Below are 24,853 nucleotides of genomic sequence, written 5' to 3' on the forward strand. Positions count from 1 at the left end.
CAATGGATATATTTTTTAAAAATCAACATCAAATTCTAAAGTTTTTATGGACTTTGGAAAATTTTATTTTATTTTTTGTATATTTTTTATTGGAGTTCGATTTGCCAACATATAGCATAACACCCAGTGCTCATCCCATCAAGTGCCCCCCTCAGAGTCCATCACTCAGTTACCCCATTCCCCACCCACCTCCCTTTCCACCACCCCTTTTTCATTTCCCAGAGTTAGGTATCTCTCATGTTCTGTCACCCTCTCTGATATTTCTCACACATTTTCTCTCCTTTCCCCTAAATCCCTTTCACTATTTTTTATATTCCCCAAATGAATGAGACCATATAATGTTTGTCCTTCTCAGATTGACTTACTTCACTCAGCATAATACCTTTCAGTTCCATCCACATTGGAGCAAATGGTGGGTATTCGTCTTTTCTAATGTCTGAGTAATATTCCATTGTATACACAGACCACAGCTTCTTTATCCATTCATCTTTCGATGGACACCGAGGCTCCTTCCACAGTTTGGCTATTGTGTACATTGCTGCTATAAACATTGGGGTGCAGGTGTCCCGGCGTTTCACTGCATCTGTATCTTTGGGGTAAATCCCCAGCAGTGAAATTGCTGGGTCACAGGGTAGCTCTATTTTTAACTCTTTGAGGAACTTCCACACAGTTTTCCAGAGTGGCTGTACCAGGTCACATTCCCACCAACAGTGCAAGAGGGTTCCCCAATCTCACATCCTCTCCAACATTTGTTGTTTCCTGTCATGTTAATTTTCACCAATGTCACTGGTGTGAGGAGGTATCTCATTGTGGTTTTGATTTGTATTTCCCTGATGGCCAGTGATGCGGAGCATTTTCTCATGTGCTTGTTGGCCATGGGTAGGGCTTCTTTGGTGAAATTTCTGTTTTGTTTTTGTTTTGTTTTCCCCATTTCATGATTGGATTGTTTGTGTCTTGGGTTGAATTTAATACGTTCTTTATAAATCTTGGATACTAGCCCTTTATCTGATACGTCATTTGCAAATATCTTCTCCCATGCTGTAGGTTGTCTTTGAGTTTTGTTGACTGTTTCTTTTGCTGTGCAGAAGCTTTTTTTTTTTTTTTTTTTTTTTGTGCAGAAGCTTTTTATCTTAAGTCCCAGTAGTTCATTTTTGCTTTTGTTTCCCTTGCTTTCATAGATGTATCTTGCAAGAAGTTGCTGTGGCCAAGTTCAAAAAGGGTGTTGCCTGTGTTCCCCTCTAGGATTTTTATAAATCTTGTCTCACATTTAGATCTTTCATCCATTTTGAGTTCATCTTTTTGTCTGGTGTAAGAGAATGGTCTAGCTTCATTCTACTGCACGTGGCTGTCCAATGTTCCCAGCACCATTTATTGAAGAGACTGTCTTTTTTCCAGTGGATAGTCTTTCCTGCTTTGTCGTATTAGTTGACCATAGAGTTGAAGGCCCATTTCTGGATTCTCTATTCTGTTCCATTGATCTACGTGTCTGTTTTGTGCCAGTACATACTGTCTTGATGATCACAGCTTTGTAATGTAACCTGAAATCCGGCATTGTAATGCCCCCCAGCTCTGGTTTTCTTTTTCAATATTCCCCTGGCTATTTGGGGTCTTTTCTGATGAGATCAGGCACGTTCAGGGTGGTATGGCTGTAGACTCAGGGTCTTTTCTGATTCCACACAAATCTTAAAAGGATTTGCTCCAACTCTCTGAAGAAAGTCCATGGTATTTTGGTAGGGATTTCATTAAATGTGTAAATTGCCCTGGGTAGCATTGACATTTTCACAATATTAATTCTTCCAATCCATGAGCATTGAATATTTTTTTCATCTCTTTGGGTCTTCCTCAATTGCTTTCAGAAATGTTCTGTAGTTTTTAGGGTAGGTCCTTTACCTCTTTGGTTAGGTTTATTCCTAGGTATCTTATGCTTTTGGTTGCAATTGTAAATGGGATTGACTCCTTAATTTCTCTTTCTTCAGTCTCATTGTTACTGTATAGAAATGCCACTGACTTCTGGGCATTGATTTGGTATCCTGCCACACTGCCGAATTACTGTATGAGTTCTAGCAATCTTGGAGTGGAGTCTTTGGGTTTTCTAGGTACAGTATCATGTCATTGGTGAAGAGGGAGAGTTTGACTTCTTCTTTGCCAATTTGAATGCCTTTTATTTCTTTTTGTTGCCTGATTGCTGAGGCTAGAACTTCTAGTACTATGTTGAATAACAACGGTGAGAGAGGACATCCCTGTCGTGTTCCTGATCTCAGGGGAAAGACTCTCAGTGTTTGCCCACTGAGAATGATATTTGTGTGGGCTTTTCACAAATGGCTTTTAAGATGCTGAGGAACGTTCCCTCTATCCCTATACTCTGAAGAGTTTTGATCAGGAATGGATGCTGTATTTTGTCAAATGCTTTCTCTGCCTCTATTGAGAGGATCCTATGGTTGTTGTTTTTTCTCTTGTTGATATGATCTATCACGTTGATTGCTTTACGAATGTTGAACCAGCCTTGCATCCCGGAGATAAATCCCACTTGGTCATGCTGAGTAATCTTCTTAATGTATTGTTGGATCCTATTGGCTAGTATCTTGTTGAGAATTTTTGCATCCATGTTCATCAGGGATATTGGTCTATAATTCTCCTTTTTGGTGGGGTTTTTGTCTGGTTTTGGAATTAAGGTGATGCTGACCTCATAAATGAGTTTTGAAGTATTCCATCCCTTTCTATCTTTCAGAACAGCTTTAGTAGAATAGGTATTGTTTCTTCTTGAAATGTTTGATAGAATTTCCCTGGAAGCCATCTGGCCCTGGACTTTTGTGTCTTGGGAGGTTTTTGATGACTGCTTCAATTTCCTCCCTGGTTATTGGCCTATTCAGGTTTTCTATTTCTTCCTGTTCCAGTTTAGGTAGTTTGTGGTTTTCCAGAAATGCGTCCATTTCTTCTACATTGCCTAATTTATTGGTGTATAGCTGCTCATGTTTTTAAATCGTTTGTATTTCCTTGGTATTGGTTGTGATCTCTCCTTTTTCATTTGTGATTTTATTAATTTGAGTCTTTTTTTTTAATAAGACTGGCTAATTATTTATCTATTTTATTAATTCTTTCAAAGAACCAACTCCTGCTTTTGTTTATCTGTTCTACAGTTCTTCTGGGCTCTATTTCATTGAGTTCTGCTCGAATCTTTATTAACTCTCTTCTTCTGCTGTGTGTAGGTTTTATTTGCTGTTCTTTCTCCAGTTCCTTTAGGTGCGAGGTTAGTTTGTTTGAGTTTTTTCCAATTTTTTGAGGGATGCTTGTATTGAGAGGTATTTCCCTCTTAGGACTGCTTTTGCTGTCTCCCAAAGATTTTGAATGGTTGTATCTTCATTTTCATTAGTTTCCATGAATCTTTTTAATTCTTCTCTAATTTCCTGGTTGACCCTTTCATCTTTTAGCAGGATGCTATTTAACCTCCACATGTTTGAGTTTCTTGCAAATTTTTCTTGTGATTGAGTTCAAGTTTCTTTTTTTTTTTTTAATATCTGTTTTTTTTTTAATTTATTTATTCGTGATATTCAATTTTCAAAGCATTATGGTCTAAAAATATGCAGGGGACAATCCCAATCTTTTGGTATCGGTTGAGACCTAATTTGTGACCCAGTATGTGGTCTATTTGGGGAGAAAGTTCTATATGCACTTGAGAAGTATGTGTATTCAGTTGCATTTGGTTGTAAAGTTCTGTAAATATCCGTGAAATCCACCTGGTCCAGTGTGTCATATAAAGCTCTTGTTTCTTTGGAAATGTTGTGCTTAGAAAATCTGTCATTTGCAGTAAATGCCCTGTTGAAGTCTCCCAGTATAAGTGTATTATTATCTAAGTATGTCTTTGGTTATTAATTGATTGATATACTTGGCAGCTCCCATGTTATGGGCATAAATATTCATGATTGTTAGGTCCTCTTGTTGGATAGATCCCTTAAATATGATATAGTGTCCCTCTTCATCCATTACTACAGTCTTTGGGATAAACTTTAGTTTATCTGATATGAGGATGGCTACCCCTGCTTTCTTTTCAGGACCATCTGAATGGTAAATGGTTCTCCAACCTTTCATTTTCAGGCTGTAGGTGTCCTTAGATCTAAAATGAGTCTCTTGTAGACAGCAAATAGATGGGTCTTGCTTTTTTATCCAGTCTGAAACCCTGCACATTTTGATGGGATCATTAAGCCCATTCACGTTCAGAGTTACTATCGAAAGATATGAATTCAGTGTCATCGTATTACCTATTCAGTCCCTGTTTTGTGGATTATTTCTTTGGCCTTCCTCTCTCTTTTACTGGGTCCCCATTAATATTTCTTGCAGAGCTGGTTTGCTGATCACATGTTCTTTCAGTTTCTGCCTATCTTGGAAGCTCTTTATCTCTCCTTCTATTCTGAATGAGAGCCTTTCTGGATAAAGTATTCTTGGCTGCATGTTCTTCTCATTTAGGACCCTGAATATATCCTGCCAGCCCTTTCTGGCCTGCCAGGTCTCTGTGGAGAGGCTTGCTGTTAATCTAATATTTTCCCCTTATAAGTCAGTGATCCTTTGTCTCTTGTTGCTTTAAGGATTTCTTCTATATCTTTGGAATTTGCAAGTTTCACTATTAAATGTCGAGGTGTTGAGTAGTTTTTATTGATTTTAGGGGGGGATCTCTCTATCTCCTGGATCTGAATGCCTGTTTCCCTTCCCAGGTTAGGGAAGTCCTCAGCTATGATTTGTTCAAATATGCTTTCTGGCCCTCTGTCCCTCTCGGTGCCCTCTGGAATCCCAATTATACGTAGATTTTTCCTTCTGAGGCTGTCATGTATTTCTCTTAACCTTTCCTCATGGTCTTTTAATTGTTTTTCTCTTTTTTCCTCAGCTTCCTTCCTTGCCATCAACTTATCTTCTACGTCACTCACTCTTCCTTCTACCTAATTAACCCTCATTGTTAGGACCTCCAGTTTGGATTGCATCTAATTTAATTGATTTTTAATTTTGGCTTGATTAGATCTAAATTCTGCAGCCATGAAGTCTCTTGATTCCTTTATGATTTTATTCAGAGCTACCAGTAGCTTTATAATTTTGCTTCTGAATTGGCTTTCTGACTTTCAAGTATAATCCAAATTCTGTAACTCTGGGGTACAGAGTACTGTTTCTGATTCTTTCTTTTGTGGTGAGTTCTTTTTTCTAGTCATTTTGCTCAGTGCAGAGTGGCATTATGAGCGGGCTGTGTCAAAAATATCAACCACGACCTAAGTAAATTTTACCCTAGATGATTGTGCCGAGTTCAGAGACCAGAAATTGAAAACAAAGATCAGAATGAAATAAAACAAAAGGATCACTAAAGTGAAAAACAAATTTTAAAACAAAGTAGTAAAAAATAAAAGTCCAGGAATCCTAAAGAAGAGGAAAAAGAAAAAAGAAAAGAAACAGAAAAAAGAAAAAAAGAAAAAAAAAGGAAAAGAAAAAAAGGGAGGGGGGACTGGGAGATGGTGGTGGTGACAAAGTTGCAGTGGAGGGAGAATGTAGTCTACCTGAGGGGTTCTAGAGGGTGATCCTCTTGTTTCTGAGTATATTAAGTTTTGTATGTTAGAAGATCTGAGGCCCAAATTAATGTAAACCAGAAATGCTGGTAGGGGACCCCACCATTGACCACCAAAACATAAATGAGATAAAAGAGGGGGGCAGAATGGGATTGGGGAATCTCACAGAATGAACCAGCACAGTATACCACTTGGTTCTGGGTGCATACTGGTCATGTTTTCAGAGGTATTAACTTCTGCCATTGTAGAACAAAATGAGGCAGAGAAAAGAAACACAAAACAACAACAACAACAAAAAACATATCTTGTATATCTCCCCAAATTAAGTGTAGTATGTTGAAGGGACTCTAGAAGTGGAAAATATATCTAGGACCTGTAATTGTAGAAATATGAAAGTCAAAAAGGAAGAATCTCAAAAATGAAGAGGTGGTAAAATATTGTAGTTAAGGTGGGAAAAGAGAAAAAAAAATTGGATATTTACAGTCTGATCTCAAAACGAGTTGTACTGGAAAAAGGAAGAAAAAAGAAAGGAGGGGTACCCTCCGGTTCTATATACTGTAAATCCCTCGACTTCCCCTGGAGCTTTCCAGGGCTCCTTGGTCAAGAACTCGCTCTCCCCCTTTCCTTCCAGCTGGTCTTCTGGGGGAGGGGCTGCTGTGCTGATTCTCAGGTGTGTGCACCTGGGGGAGCTGCCCTGCCTCCTGCCGGGTGCCGGGCTCAGTGGGAGCTGTTGACTCTGAGAGGCCTCTGTCCCCTGTCCCCCCTCCCCCCCCCCCTCCCCGCCCAGGCGCACAATGACACAGGGAGGAACGACAACAGTGGCGGCGGCCAGGTCCCCAGCCCTGGAGTCAGCTCCCCCAGTCACCACCGCAGTCTCCCAGTCCGCGCTGGCCTGGAGGCTCCGGGGGCGGGGGCGGGGGCGCTGACCTGCACAATTTGGGGGGAAGGTGGTAGGAGCGTCCTCGCTGCCCTGGGCCCTCCCCACCTCCGCCTGGCTCCGGGACCTGCGCTGCTGGAATGGCGCTCCCGGGCCGCGGCTCCCAAGGCTCCCAACGCGGCAGGGCGCAGCCCCCGCCCCGAGCCGCCGCCTGAGCTGCTCCCGACCCGCTGGGTAGCGCTCCGGCCCTTGACCAGCTCCGCCCCCCCCCCCCCGCGCCCCGGGGAGCCCGCCCTCCGTTCGTGACTCCGGGAGACCGGAGGCTCCACGGCCCTCCCGCCAGCCTGCCCGAGTTCCCTGCTGAGCGCCTTTCCCCCCGGGAAGAATCCGGTGTGGATTGTTGAAGTTCCCGCTTTTCCCGGGCTGGGCCTTCCTGACCCCGAGGCTCCCGCCCCGCCTCAGCCCGGCCCCTGGATTATTTTGTATTTTTTCCCGCCTTCCTACCTCGTTAGAAGCGAAAACCCTTCTCTCCGTAGCGTTCCAGCTGTTCCCTCTTTAAATCTCAGGTCAAGTTCGTAGGTTTTCAGGATGATTTGAACGTTATCTAGGTAAGTCGGTGGGGACAGGTGAGTTGAGGTACCTACTCCTCCGCCATCTTGCCCCGCCCCAATTCTAAAAATTTATACAGGAATTCAAAGGCCAAGAACAACTGAGGCAAATTTATAGAAAAGCAGGAAAAGCAGACAAGGACTATTATAATGCTCCAATATATAAGGTGGTGTTGAACTGGTGCATAGATAAATGAAAATACCAGTATGGAAAAGGACTCATAATTCTCTAATATATGATAAAATTGACCTGTCAGTGCAATGGAAAGAGAATGGTCTTTTCAAAAATCATGCTAAATCAACTGGATATCTATTTTTTTAAATTATCGATTCTTTATATTTCTCAATGAATTAACATGGATTATAGACATAAATGTAAAAAGTAAAACTATAAGACTTTTAAAAGAAAACATATGATTAAGTATTTATAACCTTGGAATAGTCCAAGATTTCTTCAATACAAAGAACACCATAAAGAGAAAATGTGGAAAATTGCACTACATTAAAATTAAAAACTGCTCTTCATCCAAAGATACCACTGAGAGAGTGTAATGGCAGGCCATAGGTTGGAGAAGAGTTTTAAAGACTAACATTGGTAAAAGGATTTATGTCCAGAATATATGAAGAACTCTTACAGGACAATTTTTAAAAAGTAGGCAAATCAGTAAAAAATTGGACAAAAGACTGAATAGGTACATTACAAAAAGTTATATGCAAATCGCTAGTACACATGACAAGGCACTTGTCATTAATTATCGAGGAAGTACAAAGTAAAACCACAATTTTATATTTATACCCTTTTATCAAAATGGTTAACCTGAAGCTGACAGTATCAACTGTTGACAAACAGGAGGAACAATTGAAGCACTCATTTCTGCTTATGGTGGTGAAATTAATACAAATTGCTTTGGAAATCAGGTTGGTAGTATCTACTACAGCTATATTTATGTAAAACCTGGAACCCAGCAAATTCACTCCAGGTACAAACACAGAGAAATGAGTCCATTTGTAAACCAAAGGATATGTACAATGATTTTCATTGTATTATTTTTAAGCAGCTAAAAACTGAAAAGAATGTAATACCCACCAACTAAAAATTAACAAAATGATATATTTGTCCAATGGAATATTAATGAAGACGAAAAAGTTACTGCTACAAACAGCAGCAAGGAGGAAATTCACAAGCATAATGTTGAATGAGAAAAGCTGGTAGAGTACTTAATGTATAACTTCACTTATAAATATCAAAAACAAAAAAAAAAAATATCAAAAACAGTATAACATAATCTAAATCTAATGAGCAAGTATTGAGTGTAGGGAATTTGAAATTAAGTCTAGGTAGACATTTTTTTCTTTTTTTCTTTGGAATACTTATATATTAGAGTAAGAGGATTTTGAAGTTAAACAGTAAGCTCAAAGGCTATCCACATAGTTACCCCTTATTCTTTAAAAAAAGAAAATAAATTACAGTTCAATTTAATTAACAAATTAATCTAAAATGTTAAAAATCAGCATAAAGGTTATCATAGAGATTGGTAATGGCTTGAATGAATTTCTGGGATACAGGGGATGTTCTGTTTCTTGATACGGACACTGGATATATGGTATGCATTCACCTGACGAGAATTCATAGAGCTATACATTTATTATAATTTGTACACTTTTTTGGTAAGTTGTACATTTCAATAAAAGTTTGCAGAGTACATGTTTCAGAAAAAAACAAATGTCATTTTGAATGTATGAGTCAGAAAATTAGGTAATATTAAGTCATTGTGAATGTAGAACATATGGCAAGGTATATTTCATAAAAATGTAATCATATGTGTATCACTGGGAAATCAATGTCACTTAAAAATAGTAACAGTGACTACTAAATGAAGTTACTGAAATTGAAGTATCGTATTAAGTTAAACTTTTTAAAAAAGCTTTATTATGTATGGAACGAGAAAGAGACATTATTATCTGATTTGGAAAATTTCCTACCTTAGAATATTGCCTAAATTTGATACAAAATGTAGACAACTATTCTTTTTGCTGATATTCTATGGAAATATTACATACAATACTTCAAAATGTCTCTCACATACAATGTTATTGCAGAGAATATGTTTGGAGGTTTTAGTTTATTCATTTATCATCTAATTCTGAAATGGCACCAGATATGTGAGAGTAGCTTTCATTTGTTTTCCTAAGGTTAATATAAAATTAATAAGTAGATTATATGTTCACCCTCCAAAAAATCACTGTGAAAGGAAACACTTTGTGTAACATATACCAAATAATCTGTGATAGAGGATGGAAAATGTTCTAATGATAAGTTTAGAAAGGCATATTGCTCCAAGAATAAAATGGGCTATTAGCAATACACTCCTTAAAAGTACTAATTTATAAATAAAATAAAATGTGTTTCTTTTAATTCTGTAAATATGAAGGCATCTTTCAATAAATGAATCATGCAATTATTATGTAATTGTAGATTATTTTTAAAATAATAAAATTAAAGAATTGGTTCTACAGATTTTAAAGTTAAAGGCGGTACAATGGTCTTTAAAACAAAAAATCCTGCTATGATTTGACCATACGTGAACTCTGGAAAGAAAACCCAATATTTTTGTTTTGTTATGTTTCTCCTTTCTAGTGCTTTTAATTTTTAAATAATACAATTAGTATTTAAGAGCTTCTGAGAGCTGTAAAACTGACCTAGGTTTAGACTTTGTTTCCTTTCTTAGATGTTGCATGATCTTCGGTAAATTACTTAGCTTGGCTGATCCTCAACCTTCCCATCTGTAAACAGCTACAAAATATTATGTTGAGCTTACACATACATAATGCTTAGCATAGTACCCGCCAATAAATGTGCATATCAGATTGTTTTACTTTGATTCTAAGAAATATTAAACATGACCTGATCCTACCAAGCTTAGTTTCAAGGAATATGCTGATTTATCTTTAAAATCATGGGCCTAAATCCTTTTTCTTGTGTACCTCTGCAGAGCTGAGAGGTTGACACTCAAAAAACAAAAACCAAACCAAAATCAAGATTGCTCAAAACTTGGCAGAACCAAAAAAGAAATACAACTATATGTATAAAACATTTCATGTAAAGATTGGTCTTTTGGCTTTCTGAATTTCAATAAAAGCAGAAAGAAAAAATTTAAAAGCCCACAATCCCAATTTTCCCCACCCCCCCCAGGGGGGCTCTAAGTATGATCCTGTCTTCCACTTTTCAGAGAGTTTGCAATAAACCCAAGGAATCTGCATTTAAAAAGCTTTTCAGGGATCCCTGGGTGGTGCAGCGGTTTAGCGACTGCCTTTGGCCCAGGGCACGATCCTGGAGACCCGGGATCGAACCCCACGTCAGGCTCCCGGTGCATGGAGCCTGCTTCTCCCTCTGCCTATGTCTCTGCCTCTCTCTCTCTGTGTGTGTGACTATCATAAATAAATAAAAATTTAAAAAAATAAAAATAAAAAGCTTTTCAAATAGTCCAGATGTGTAGCCAGGTTTAAGAATCACTGAATAAAAGCAATTAGCTTAAGTCACTATGACATGATCCATGGTGACTTACTGAAATAGATATTCCCTTCCCATTTCCCTCCCTAAAACTTTACAAGCAGATCCTGGGAAGAAATCTTGTTCTAGTCTTTGCGTCTCAAGATCAAAATAATGGTTTCACTTTAACCTTATTGCAATAATATTTTCCCAAAGAATAAGTCCACTACATGAGGAAGAGTAGTTTTATCCAACACATACCTACCACTCCTTTCATCCACCATATCCTACTTCTCTTATCTATTTCATTCCACAAGAACTTCTTTTTGTGGTGACATTATCTGCAAATAGCTGTATTTCAAATATTCAATTACAATATATATCTAAGAGAATCCCTTTGAAGTTATTCAGTATTGTAACTGAATTCCAGAAATCAAAAACAGCAGAACTTCACTAACTATAGAAGATGGTATTAAATTTGTTGAACTCTAATTTCTTTTCTTTTTTTAAAGAATAAGGGGTAACTATGTGGATAGCCTTTGAGCTCTAACACAGTTAAACAGTAATGTTTAACTTCAAAATCCTCTTACCCTAATATTTAAGTTTCTAAATAAAAAAAGAAAAATGTCTACCTAGACTTAATTTCAAATTCCTTACACTCAATACTTGCTCATCAGATAATGATTAACCAAATTTCCTGAAAGTACTTTTTATTTTATATTTAAATTGTTAAACCAATTTAAAATGATACAATATAACACAATGACTAAGTGCTGAACTTTGAAATCAAAAAGCCCAAGTTTGAGTACTATCATTTGCTCATTCTCTGAACTTGGCAAATTTACTTAATCTTTCTTTTTCAGCTCAGAATCCTTAGAAAAAACAAAGACAAAATGTATCACTGCGTTGGCCACAGGTATGTTGATAGACTGATTTCCTAGGACATCTGCAGAAAAGTCATATCTTATACTAACACTCTCTCTAAACAATCCATCCATAGGATAAAGGGAGAGATCTTATCTTAACACTTCTATTTACCGTTGGTCAAGGTTTTTCTTCATGGATTGTTGCATACATGGGGGACTCACCAGTTTCCAAGGCATTTTATGACTCAGAAGCAAAAGGCAGTCTTAGGACAGGGTGCATTAAACAAACAAACAAACAAACAAACAACTTTGAGTTTAAGGCAAGGCACTCTCATGTTGTATCCTTAAGCTGTACAATGGATGTGAAGCAACCATTCTAGTCAACTCTTGGCCTGTAGTGGTAGCAGTGACAGTAGGTGGCAACAGCAGTATATCAGTTAGCTATTGTCACAATAGTGCTACCAAACAAATCACCCCAAAGTTAATCACTTGAAACAATAAGCTATGCATAGCTACCACTACAGGTTGGGCTCAGCTGGGAATCTTTGTTTGAGAATGCCAGTTAGTTGGACACGGCTCCAGGCTACAGAGTCATGAATTGGCCCCACGCTGAAATATAAAGGCTGTCTAGCACCTGTTCTCATGGTAGATCCCCAGAACACAAAAGTACAAGACTTACCTCTGTAAACAATTCACTACTCTGTTTCTTCACATTCTGTTAACATTCCACTGGCTAAATCAAATCATATGTCTAAAACCAAATTGAAATGATGGGAAAATATGTGCCATCTATCGTGAAGTCATGGGCCAAGGTGTGGAAGAAGCATTCTTTTATAGTTGAATGATGAATTAGGATCAATAATACAATCTACTACAAAGAGACCAGTGTTTATAGTGTAGGAGCAGTGTAAGCTGTTCTTAAGGCCACTCTGATCAAGGAAATGCTCAGATCTTAGTGACATACGAAATGAATCCAGTACTCTGGATAATCCTCAATTTTTTTAATATTTTCATCTGTAAAACAGGGATAATAGTAAACCTTAGCTTATAGGGTATATATTTGGGATTTTAAATGAAATAAGTTGCATAAAACAACTCTCAGCACAAGAAATGTTACATACCTACCAAAGAAAAGGGTCATTTAACTACATTTCAGACATGCCAGAAGCCATGAGTGAGTAAACAAGAAAACCACATAAATTTAGTTTATTTTGACTTATTGTAGGAAGATAAGCAATAATTTTGTTCTTAATTGCACTGGGTTAATTTAATAGCATGATCTTTGTAAATGTAAGGTAGAATATTTGATGAATATTGAAGAATGAAATGAGGAAAGATAGAGGGAATCCCTCAGCTATTCCTCATCTCATTTAGGAAGTTGTTCTGCATTACCATTTGACTGAATTAATTTTAGTTGTAAAGCAAAGCTACTTTTGATATAAGCATCTGGTCTTTGCAATTGTAGAAAAAGGAGGAATTAAAATTGCTCAAGGAATTCTCCATAGTACCAGAGAGATATAATTTCAAATTCAGCAGTAATTAAAGAAAACAAACAATTAAAAAATGTCACATAGCCAAGTCAGTATGGCTGATTATAAAGGGAGGCATGGGAATTTGTTTTTTATGGTAAATTTCAAACAGTGACTATAAAATTCTTTATGTAAGAGATGAGATGGATACCAGGAAGTAGAAATCTGTAGGTAGAAATTCTCCTAGTGATTATACTAGTCATTATTATTAAATATTTGTATTTGGAATTAATAACATTAATCTAAATAGATATGTGTATGTATATATTTAAAAAGACTTTCTAGCACACTTGTCTGATGTTCATTTTATTTCTCTATTCTACTTTCTAATTCTTCACTCTGAATGATTGATTCCCCAATATTAACTAGGAAGTATTCCTTATATACCCCTAACTATGCCTATCCAAAGCTTTAATGCTGTTAACAACATTCTATTTCTATTGGAATACAACTATATATCAAGTCATGGGAATATATTAAAAAATTATGTTTATGTTTTAGTATCCACTACATGCCAGTCATTTCAAAAGAGAGAGGTTGAAACAACCTACACATATATGTTTGGGAATTTTTCTTTCTTGAAATGATGAGAACATGCCTTTAAAAATCCACCATGTTACAAATATACCTCTTTCAACATAATGGTAACTACAAAAACAGGAAAAGAAGTTGATGGAAAGTTTTTTTGAGACCCAAACACAGGCAGTTTTTAGTATGGTCTATTTAAAGAGCATTTTCTTGTAGAGACCCAGGGGAGCCTTACAAAAGTGGTTTGTTTGTATTTTTAGCTTTTATCACATGATCTTGGGCAAGCCTTGATTTTCCCATACACACCATGTGAGACTAGCAGTTATAGTTTGTATACAGATTTGCTGCTTTTTTAAAAAAAATATTTTATTTGTTTATTTGTTGATGAGAGAGAGAGAGAGAGAGAGCCAGAGACATAGGCAGAGGGAGAAGCAGGCTCCAAGCAAGGAGCCTGATGTGGGACTCAATCTGGGACTCCAGGATCATGCCTTGCCAAAGGCAGATGCTTAACCACTGAGCCACTCAGGCATCCCTACAGATTTGCTTCTTACAGAATTTCAAAGGGATCAAAAATTTGGAGAATCCTGCAAAACTGAGAGTTTGACTTAGCCTGGAAGTGTGAATCTTTGCACGTGACAATGAGTTATCAGGCTTGGAGAAGAAGGCAGTTGCAGCTTTCTGAGGACAGAAAACTTAGGGGAGCTGTGGGCTTTACCCTGCTGGGCTGGGGTGCCCTGTCGAACTCACAAGGCTGCCAGTATCAACACACTAAGGAGACTCACCCTTCAATAAAAAACTTCACTGTTATTCCTTCAATGAGCCTTAGGTCTTCAGGATATTTCTCGAGGACTTCTAGTTAATTTTCAGAGAAATGTGGTCCTTTTAGAGATAAATTAGATTTGAGGGAAAGAGGTTACAGTTTCTGGCTTTATTTCCTTTACTTTTCTCTTCATGAGTAATATTGCAGTTTTATTGTCTATTTTTCACCAAATTGTCTTAAATTGCCATTGTATATTGATATTTTGATCTCTTTTTTCTAATACAAATGGCTAGTAGAGTCCTGATTTCATAATCTGATGAGTGTGTAGCGTTGTGTTATTCTTAGTTATTGGGTCTTCCTTAGATAAAAATGTGATTTAAACTAATTGTTTGCAACATCATTCTTGTTTTGCTTTTGTCCCTTTGAAATTTTATTAAGGGAAGGATTTCTCATCAGTCACTTACATCTCAATGAGTAGGTGAGTCACCACATGCTTTCTCCTAAGTCATTTGGCATTTAAAGCCTTAACTCTATAGAAATAAAGCTATTAAGGCAAAGTTTGTCCGAGTTTGTGAGCATTTTGTTTGGAGCAGGATTTTTCTTTATTCCTTCCTTCTTTTTTAAAATTGAAGTATAGTTGATACACAATGTTACATTAGTGTCAGGTATACAACATAGCAATTTGACAACTATACAGTCATTACCTTATGCTTACCACAAGTATGGCTACAATACTATGTTCCCTATGCTGTACCTTTCATCTCCATGACTTATTCATTCCAGAACCAGAAATTTTCTTAAGTGCAACTAAAATTATATCATGTAGACAATTTCACACTTTGCCTACTATACATGGTTATTGTATATAAACATCTCTCCAAATCTAAATTCTAAACTTCGTTAGCTCAGAGGATATTTGAAGATACTTCTTTGGAGCCTTTAACAAAGCCTAAAAATAAGAATACCCTCACATACTTATAAAATAAATTCAAAATATTGCAACATAATAGTATTTGAAATTATTATCCACATGATTGAATAAGTACAACTTCAAATCCAGATCTCATTCTCTGCTACATTGTGGGGACCAGGAAACTCTGGTCACATCCCTTTTTGGTAATGTCATTTGAAATATCCAGGCATGTTTTCAGTTCTGCAATAAATCATTATGAGAACATTTTTAAATTATCTGTCTAAATTTGCATTTTGGAATCCTATGCTATATAAGATATTGTGTTAAATGTTTTCAAGCGGTTTCACGTTGCATCATGTCACTAAATTATTCACTTTTATTCTGATGGGAAGATACTGCCTATCACTGAAAAGAAAAAGTAAAGGTCTACAATTTGTCATATTTTGCAAAATAATACAAATGAAGAATAATACACAATGAGAAAATTTGCCTTGAACTAATTGTTTCTAATTTAATCAGCCATCTTTATATTGCAAAGACAGAAATCCAAGTCAAATTACATGAATTCAAATAATGGAAATGATTGAGTGATGTAAGTAAAAAGTTCAAGGTTACTTTGAACATAGTTGTATCCAGAGATTTTTATGATAGCAGTAAGGTTCTGTCCCTTCTATCTCTCTACTCTGTTTACTATGTGGTTAGCTTCTATTTCAGGCAAAAATAATCACAGGAATCCCCAGGCTTATAATGTCCTTACAAGCTGTGATCCCATAGAAGGGAGGCAATTGTGTCTACACCAACATCCTTATCAATTCCTAAGAAGAACTTTGATGGGGCCTTGCATACATATTCACTGTTGTAAGCAGTGAGTTGGGGTTTTATGATTAAATGCCTTGAGAGAATCACAAGTTGCAGAGGAGAAGTACTTCCCAAAAGAAAAGTGTTTTACACAGCCAAATAGAAAGAGAAGTCTACTGAATTACTGAATTACTGGAATTTTCAGGTTCAGATTTATTTTTGCTTATAATCAATAATTTAGGTTAATTATAAATATTATGCATATGCAAAGAAAACAGCCTTTATACTGAAACTTTCCTAAATATATTATCAGCTTCTAAGTCATAAAACATTGTAGAAAAAGTAATATAATAACAGACTTATAAATTAGATACTCTTGGGATCCCTGGGTGGCGCAGCGGTTTGGCGCCTGCCTTTGGCCCAGGGCGCGATCCTGGAGACCCAGGATCGAATCCCACGTCGGGCTCCCGGTGCATGGAGCCTGCTTCTCCCTCTGCCTGTGTCTCTGCCTCTCTCTCTCTCTCTCTCTCTCTCTCTGTGACTATCATAAATAAATAAATAAATACAAATTAAAAAAAATAAATAAATTAGATACTCTTGAACTTATGAATGGCAAATTGTTCCATGTTAAAATCTGTATATGCTAATCAACATGTGTCTGGAAAATACTGAATCTATATGTTTTGATAATGATTTTATAATTTACTCTATTTCAGGATAACTTCAAAGTATGACAAAGTATTTAATATATAGCAACATCTCCATTCTCTAAGTCAGGTCTAGGCAAACATTTTCTATAAAGCATTAGATAGTAAACATTTTAGGCTTGTGTGTCATAAGGATTCTATTGTGACTTCCAACCAACTCTGCTTTTGGAGTACTAAAGAAGCTATACATAATTCCTAATGAATTTGAGTATGGTTGTGTTCCAATAAAACTTTATTTATAAAAATGTTGGTGGACTTAATATGGCCCATGTGTTGTAGTTTGCCAACTCAGTGAACTTGGCTTACAGAGAAAATCATGACCTGTACTGACAATGATTTAATCACAAACAATTCTAAGTTAAGTCAGTCTGTTTCTGCTTCATTTCAAATGTCCTGCTATTAATTGGAGGATTGTCATAATTAAGTAGAAGAAATAATATTTTATAATTTATAATTACATAATACTCTCATGAGAAATTATTCATTGGTTCCTCAGAATAACCAATGCCATGTTACTCTGAGTCTTTCCCGTCATTCAGCAAGGCATAGATTCCTTTCATTTTAGGAAGTTTACTTATAATCTCTCTGGGAACATAAACAAGAAATAACAAAAATCATAAATGTGAAAACTTTTTTTCTGACCTCTCAAGCTAAATAGGTCCTCAAACATTTGCTTATGCCAGTAGGATTCCTGGATTTTTGTTTAAATAATTACAATGCACCCATAGCTCATTGATAAAGCACATCTAATTCCCGCAGTTACTTCTACAATGCATAAATATATTTGTATAACATTACAAGTATCCTACATAAGAAAAAGTATCTAAAACAATCATTTACTTACTTAATGCTAAAAATTGACTGACAGGTACGTTTGTGTTCAATATGCAACAATAAAAGCAGAGTATTGTATACAAATCACCTTTCCTCCTTTCTCTCACAAATGCCACAATGCAGATAAATAATGAAAAATATGATCAAATACATAATACATACAAATAACATTTTGAAAAATAAACAAATGAGGAAACATTTTTTAAAGATTTTATTTATTTATTCATGAAAAACACAGAGAGAGAGAGAGAAAGAGAGAGAGAGGGAGAGAGGCAGAGACACAGGCAAAGGGAGAAGCAGGCTCCATGCAAGGAGCCTGATGTGGAACTCAATCCTGGGACTCCAGGATCCCGCCCTGGGCCGAAGGCAGGCACTAAACCACTGAGCCACCCAGGGATCCCTAGAAATATCTCATACATGTTTATTCACATCAAAAAAGTTACCTGGGTGAGATTTAGTGGCAAAAGGAAGAAAATATAAGTCTCTGTTGTTTAGTGATAGAGGAAGGGTGTGAGGGTGAGATGGTAAAGGAGTGAGTGAAGAGTTAATCCCTGAGATTTATCCATAGGCAAATTCAACAAATGTGTGGAAAGTCTTCTCTTGGTAATTAGATTCTCTAGACATGGGAAGATATAAAACATTGCCCAAAGGCATAAATGAAGCAAATGGGATTAAAAAACAAGTGAAAACTCAAAATAGAAGATTTGTTTGTGGACTCCTTGCTTATGATTATATGGCTCCTAATAATGAGACTGCATTGTTTAATGTGAAGCTTCTGTTCATATTGTGATTGTTCTCTTATGTAACAGCAATTATTTTGGATTCATCATCCAAGTTTTCCTTTAAAAACTTGGCATCAAATATTTTTGGCTCCTCTTCTTCCTCTAACCAAGAATAAGCATCAAATTGAGCAATATACTAGTTGAGAAGTTTCTGCAAAGCAATCCTAAACTGTAATACCCTCATTGTCTACCACAAAAATCTAGTTTCCTGAGAAAGATAGTAAATTTTTTTTTTGTTAATAAATCCTTTCCAGGGCAGCCTGGTTGGCTCAGTGGTTTAGCGCCACCTTCAGCCCAGGGGGTGATACTGGGGACCCCGGATGGAGTCCCACGTCGGGTTCCCTGCATGGAGCCTGCTTCTCCCTCTGCCTGTGTCTCTGCCTCTGTGTGTGTGTCTCTCTCATGAATAAATAAATAAAATCTTAAAAAAAATAAATCCTTTCCGTAACACACTGAAAGTCTTCATGACCTTGAATAATCAAAATCCGTATTTTGTTCATAGCCTGTCACCATATATTTTCGAAGCTGGACTGGTGAATTTGAGAGTCTTTTTATTTCATTGTGATAGAGCATGTGACAATAGATCTATCCTCTCAAATTTTTAATTTTACAATACATTATTATTAACTATAGGCTTTATGTTGCAAAACTCTCTAGAATTTACTCATTTTTCATAACTGAAACTTTATACCGATTGAGTAGCAACTCTCTATTTCCCTCTCCTGCCACCTGTCTCTTGCCAACCACCATTCCACTCTGCTTCTGAGTTTGACTGTTTCAAATAACCCATATATGTGGAATCATATAGTATTTCTTCTTCTCTGATTATTTCATTTAACATGATGTCCTCAAGTCTCATCCAAATTGTCATATATGGCAGGATTTCCTTCTTTTTAAAAGGCTGAATAATAATTCCATTGTTATTTTAGTTTTTAGTTTGATATAGTCTCACTTTTTTATTTTTGCTTTTGTTTCCTGTCCTTTTGGTGTCATGTTGCAAGAGACTATTGCCAAGATAAATGATGTGAAGCTTTTCCCCTATGTTTCCTCTTAGGAATTTTATAGTTTCAGGTCTTACATTCAAGTATTTAATCCATTTTGAGTAGATTTTTGTGTATAGTGTAAAATAAGGGTCTAATTCATTCTTTTGCAAAGTGATATTCCAATTTCCCCAACACCATTTGTTGAAGAGACTTTCCATTCTCCATTGTGTATTCATTGCATCTTTGTTGAAGATCAGTTGACCGTGCACGTATAGGCTTATTTCTGTATTCTCTATTTTGTTCTATTGGTCTAAAGTCTGTTTTGATGACAATACCACACATTTTAATTATTATAACTTTCTAATAAAACTTGAAATCAGGAAGTGTTATACCTGCAACTTTGTTCTAAAGATTATTTTAGCTATTTGGGAACTTTTATATTTCCATATGAATTTTAGGATTTTTTTTTTATATTTCTGTAAAACATAATACTAGGATTTTGATAGAGATTGCTTCTAATCTGTAGACCACTTTGGAAAGTATCAACATTTTAACAATATTAAATCTTCCAACCCATGAACATGGAATGGGATGTCTTTACATTTATTTGTTTCTTCCTTAACTTCTTTTAAAACTATAAAAACTAAAAAATAAAAATAAAAACAAAAAATTAAAAAATAAAACTATAAAAACTATAAAATGTTTTATAGCTTTCGGTTTACAAGTCTTTCACCTTCTTGGTTAAGTTTATTCTGAAGTATTTTATTCTTTGCAATGCTATAGTAAATGATATTTTCTTAATTTCTTTTTAAGATAGTTTTTTTCCTAGTGTATAGAAATATAATTGATTTTTGTATGTTGATTTTGTATGCTGCAATTTTATTGAGTTTGTTTACTAGTTCTAAAAGTTTTAGCATTTTTAGGGATTTCTACATATAAGATCATGTTATCTGCAGGTAGAGATAACTTTACTTCTTACTTTCTTATTTGAATACCTTTTATTTATTTGCTCAGGTTAGCACTTACAGTACTATGCTAAATATTAGAGGTGAAAATGGGTATCCTTGCCTTATTCCTTAGCTTAAAGGAAAGTTTTCACTTTTTCACCATTGAGTATGATGTTGGCTGTGTGTTTGTCTCATAGAGTCTTCATAGTGCTAAGGTAATTCCCTCCCTGGCTTGTTAAAACCTTATGAAAGGATACTGAATTTTGTCTACATCTATTGAAAAGATCATGTAATTTTTTTCCTTTATTCTCTTAATGATGTGTATCACATTTACGGACTTTGTATGTTGAATTACCTGTGAACCCCAGGAATAAATTCCACTTTATCATGGCATTTAACCCTTTTAATGTACAGCTGAATTCAGTTTGCTAGGATTTTGTCTAGGATTTTTACATCTCTGTTCATAAGAACATAGGTCTATAGTTTTCTTGTAGCTTCTTTGGCTGTGGCATCAGGGCAATGCTATTCTCATAAAATGAGTTTGGAAGTATTCCATCCTCTTCACCTTTTTGGAAGAATTTGAGAAAGATTGGTGGTAGTTCTTTAAATATTTGGTAGAACTCACAGGTGAAGCCATCCAGTCCTGGGATTTTCTTTGTTGGAAAGTTTTGATTACTTATTCAATCTCCTTACTAGTTATGAGTCTGTTCAGATTTTATGTTTCTTCATGATTCAGTCTTAGTAGGTTGTATGTTCCTAGAAATACATCCCTTTTTTTAGGTTATCAATTTATTGCTGTACAATTGTTCATAGGAGATCCTTATGATGCTTTCTAGGTCTGTGGCATAATTGGTAATATCTCCTCTTTATGGTTTTTGTTATTTGACCCTCCTCTCTTTTTCCTATTTAATTTAACTAGTGGTTTGTCAATATTGTTGTTCTTTTCAAATAACCAATTCTTTGTTTCATTATTTTTTTTTTCTTTTTGTAATTCTTTGAGGTATAGAGTTGTTGATATGATGTCTTTCTTCTTTTTATCCATTTTTATGTATTATTATTAGTCCTTTTTACACTCTATCTTTTTATTCTGCTATTCCTATCACACGGTTTCCATTCTTAAAGTTACATAGTGGTTGCCAGGAAGAATAGACAAAATGAAGCATATAAGCCTCTCTGCTAAGCTGAGTCTGCCGACTACTAAGGTTTATTCATTGAGTTAGGATTTACACATGGTGAAATGTACAAATCTCACACACACAATTCAATGGGTGCTCTGTACAACATATATTCTAAGAGATAAAATATTTCCATAATGGCAGCAAATTACTTTGTGTCCTCTTTCACTCAATTCTTATCCTCTAGGCAGCCACTGTTCTGAACACTTTTGCTACAAACTTTCCTGTCAGTAATGTTTTTGCTGTTTCCCATATTTTTTTAATAGAGAGTGAGAATGAGGGGGGTGGAGGGGGTGGAAGGACAGAGAGAGGGAATCTCAAGTAGACTCCATGCTGAGCACAGACCCCAAAGAGGAGCTCAGTATCACAACCCTGATATCATAACCTGAACTGAAATCAAGAGTCTGTTGCTTAACTGACTGAGTCACCCAAACATCCCCCCATAAACTTTTCTATGCTGTGTTTTCATTTACCATTTTTGTCAAGATGATTTCTAATTTCTCTCCTGGCCCATTGGTTTTCAGATGTTGTAAATTTCCATATATTTGATGAATTTTCCAGTTTTTCTTCTGCTGTTGCCTACTAATTTCATTACACTGTGGTAAGAAAAGATACTTGGTCTGATTTCAAACTTCTTAAGTTTAAGACTGGTTTTGACATAACATGCAATGAATTTTGGAGAAAGTTCTGTTTGTGCTTGAGAGGAATGTGTGTTCTGTGCTGTTAGGCTGAATATTCTGTATGTATCTGTTAGGTCCATTGGTTTAGATTGCCATTCAAGTTCATTCTTTTCTCATTGATTTTCTGTCTGGATTGTCTATTCGTTATTGTAAGTGTGGTAGTAAAATCTCCTATTATTGTTGTATCACTTGCTCCCTTCAATTCTGCTAATGTTACTTTATATATAAAGATGCTTTAATGTTTGGTGCATACATATTTAAAATTGTTATAGCTTCTTGGTAAGTTGACTTTTTACCATTTTATAATATTATTTTTGTCCCTTGTGACTCTTTTGAATTAAGTCCAATTTTTTTCCTGATATAAATATTACCGCCCCTGCTCTCATTTGGCTATGATTTGCATGGAATATCCTTCCCATCTCTTCACTTTCAGCCTACAGTCCTTAAATCTACACTGAGCCTCTTGTAGACAACACATAGCTGGAAATTATTTTGCATATCAATTCAGACGCTATTATTTTGATCAGATAATTTATATTTAAAGTAATTACTGGCACAGAAGGACTTAGTACTGCCATTCTATTCATTGTTTTCTTTCTATCTTTAGTTCTCTTGTCTATCATTCCATTGCCTGCTGTCGTTCTCTGTGTCATTTTTTTTTTATTTTCCTATTGGTATACTTTGATTCTTCTCTCGTTTACTTTTGCGTGTTTTCTATAGGTATTTTCTTTATAGTTAGCATGGGGCTTAAATAAGATAACCTATAGTTACAATAGTTTATTTTAAGCAGATAACAACTTAACTTCAATCTCATACAAAAACTTTATACTTCCACTTCTCCCTCTCCACATATTATGTGTTGATGTCACAATTTACAAGGAAAATAGAAGGCATAGGGAAAGAAAGCTATACCACGAGAGAAGTGCTTATGAATATTACATCCCAAAGTGCAACCCCACTGAAAGAATGAAACTTAATCAGATTCTGGAGGACTTTCCCTATGTTATACCATAACACCACCCCATTAAATCTTCATTACAATAACAGTGAATTACAGTTAAATTTGCCAGAAGATATAAACTATATCTGAGGGGGGAGTACTTCAGGAACCCCACAGCCAAGAAGAGACAAAAACTAAGAGGAATTGGAAGCATTCAAAAGAAGTATCTGCTACGTGGACACACAACAAACATTGAGCAGAGCCCAAATCTTAGCCAAATTAAATAAATCTTCATAGTAAGGCTCTCTTTACCTCAATTTCTATTGCACAAAATCACAAAGCATGCTAAAAAAGCAAGGAAAAGCAGTATGAAAAGACAAACTAATCACCAGAACCAGACTCGGAGATGAAACAGATGTTGATGTTATCAGACAAGGAATCTAAAATGACTATAATTAATATATTAAGGGTTATAAAGGAAAAAGTAGGCAATATGTAAAAAACAAATAGACAATGTAAGAAATGTAAGAGGAGAGATGGAAGCTGTAAGAACGAATCATAAAGAAATGTCAGGAATCAAAAACACTGTAACAGAAATGAAGAATGTCTTTAAGGGCCTGGCAGTAGAATCAAAATGGCCCAGGAAAAAATTAGTCAGCTTGAAGATATATCCATAGAAATTATCCAAATTAAAATGTGAAGATATAGCAATAGAAATTATCCAAATTAAAATGTGAAGAGAGAAAAAAAGGAATGAAAAAAGGAGAAAAGAACATTCAAGATAATTGAGATAGTATAAAAAATTGCAGCATGTGTGTAATTGGAATATGAGGAGAAGAAAGAGAGATCAGAATAGAAGAAATATTTGAAATAATGATGGCTGAAAACTTTTCAAATTGATCACAGGAACCAAACTGCAAATCTTGGAAACTCAAAACATAACATCATAAAAAACATAAAACATAAAACATCATAAGAAAACAATAACAAAAAGCCACCTTGGTATACCATAGTCAATCTTCAAAAACACGAGAAAATCTTGAAGACAAAAAATACCTTACCTACATAAGAACAAAACTAAATTATAGTGGACAGCTCATCAGACACCATGAAAGAAGAAGAGAAGACAGTAAAATTTTTTAACTGTTAAAAGAAAAAAAAAAAAACCACCAGCCTAGAATTCTATATTTGGCTAAGTATCCTTTAAAGTAAAGAAGTAATATTTCCTCATACAAACAAAACCAGAGAATTAATTGCTAGCAGACTTGACCCTCAAGAAATGTCAAGAAGCAGTTTTTTCAGGCAAAAAATAAGAAAAAATATATATGTCAAAAGTTGGATATACATAGGAAAAGAGAGAGAAAAATAAATACAGGTAAAATATAATCCTTTATTTTTTTCATTCTTAATCTAAAAGATAACTTGGTTTAAAGTAATAATAGTAACAGTATATTGGGTGATTACAGTATGTGAGTGAAAGGAAAGGAAAGGAAAAGAAAAAGAAAAGAAACAGGAAAAGAACAGAAAAGAATAGAAAATAAAAGAAAGAAAAAGAAATGTCACAAGCAATGGAAGGAAGAAACTGAGAACACACTTTTTACATGCATGTACATTTCACACAAAGCACTATTGTGTCATTTGAAGGTGGGCATATATTATTTAAAAATGTATATTACAAACTCTGGGGCAACCACTAAAAAGGAATTATAATTGATACGTTAAGGGAGCAGATCTAATGGGATTACATAAACACTCAAACCCAGAGAAAAAATATAATAACAAAGAAGAAACATGACAAATGTAACAAATAGAAAAGAGATAAATGCATGGTAAATATTAATCCACCTACATCAATAGTCATGTTTAATGTGAATAGTATAAATACACACATTAAAA

The 24,853-nt window shown here is 35.5% G+C and overlaps 1 protein-coding gene and 1 long non-coding RNA gene across 16 annotated transcripts in view; one reads left to right on the forward strand and one right to left on the reverse strand.

The window, feature by feature from the left end:
* GNGT1 (G protein subunit gamma transducin 1) overlaps nucleotides 1-24,853 on the reverse strand; it is a 340,161-nt gene that overhangs the window by 173,077 nt on the left and 142,231 nt on the right. The window lies entirely within an intron of this gene.
* Nucleotides 6,725-24,853, forward strand: part of LOC140609059 (uncharacterized) — a 95,666-nt gene continuing 77,537 nt past the window's right edge. The window contains exons 1-2 of the long non-coding RNA XR_012011046.1: nucleotides 6,725-7,025; nucleotides 11,379-11,431. This is a non-coding gene — a long non-coding RNA (uncharacterized lncRNA). The remainder of the gene's footprint in view (nucleotides 7,026-11,378; nucleotides 11,432-24,853) is intronic.

The sequence above is a fragment of the Canis lupus genome, chromosome 18 (assembly GCF_048164855.1).
Source record: "Canis lupus baileyi chromosome 18, mCanLup2.hap1, whole genome shotgun sequence".
Classification (NCBI taxonomy): Eukaryota; Metazoa; Chordata; class Mammalia; order Carnivora; family Canidae; genus Canis; species Canis lupus.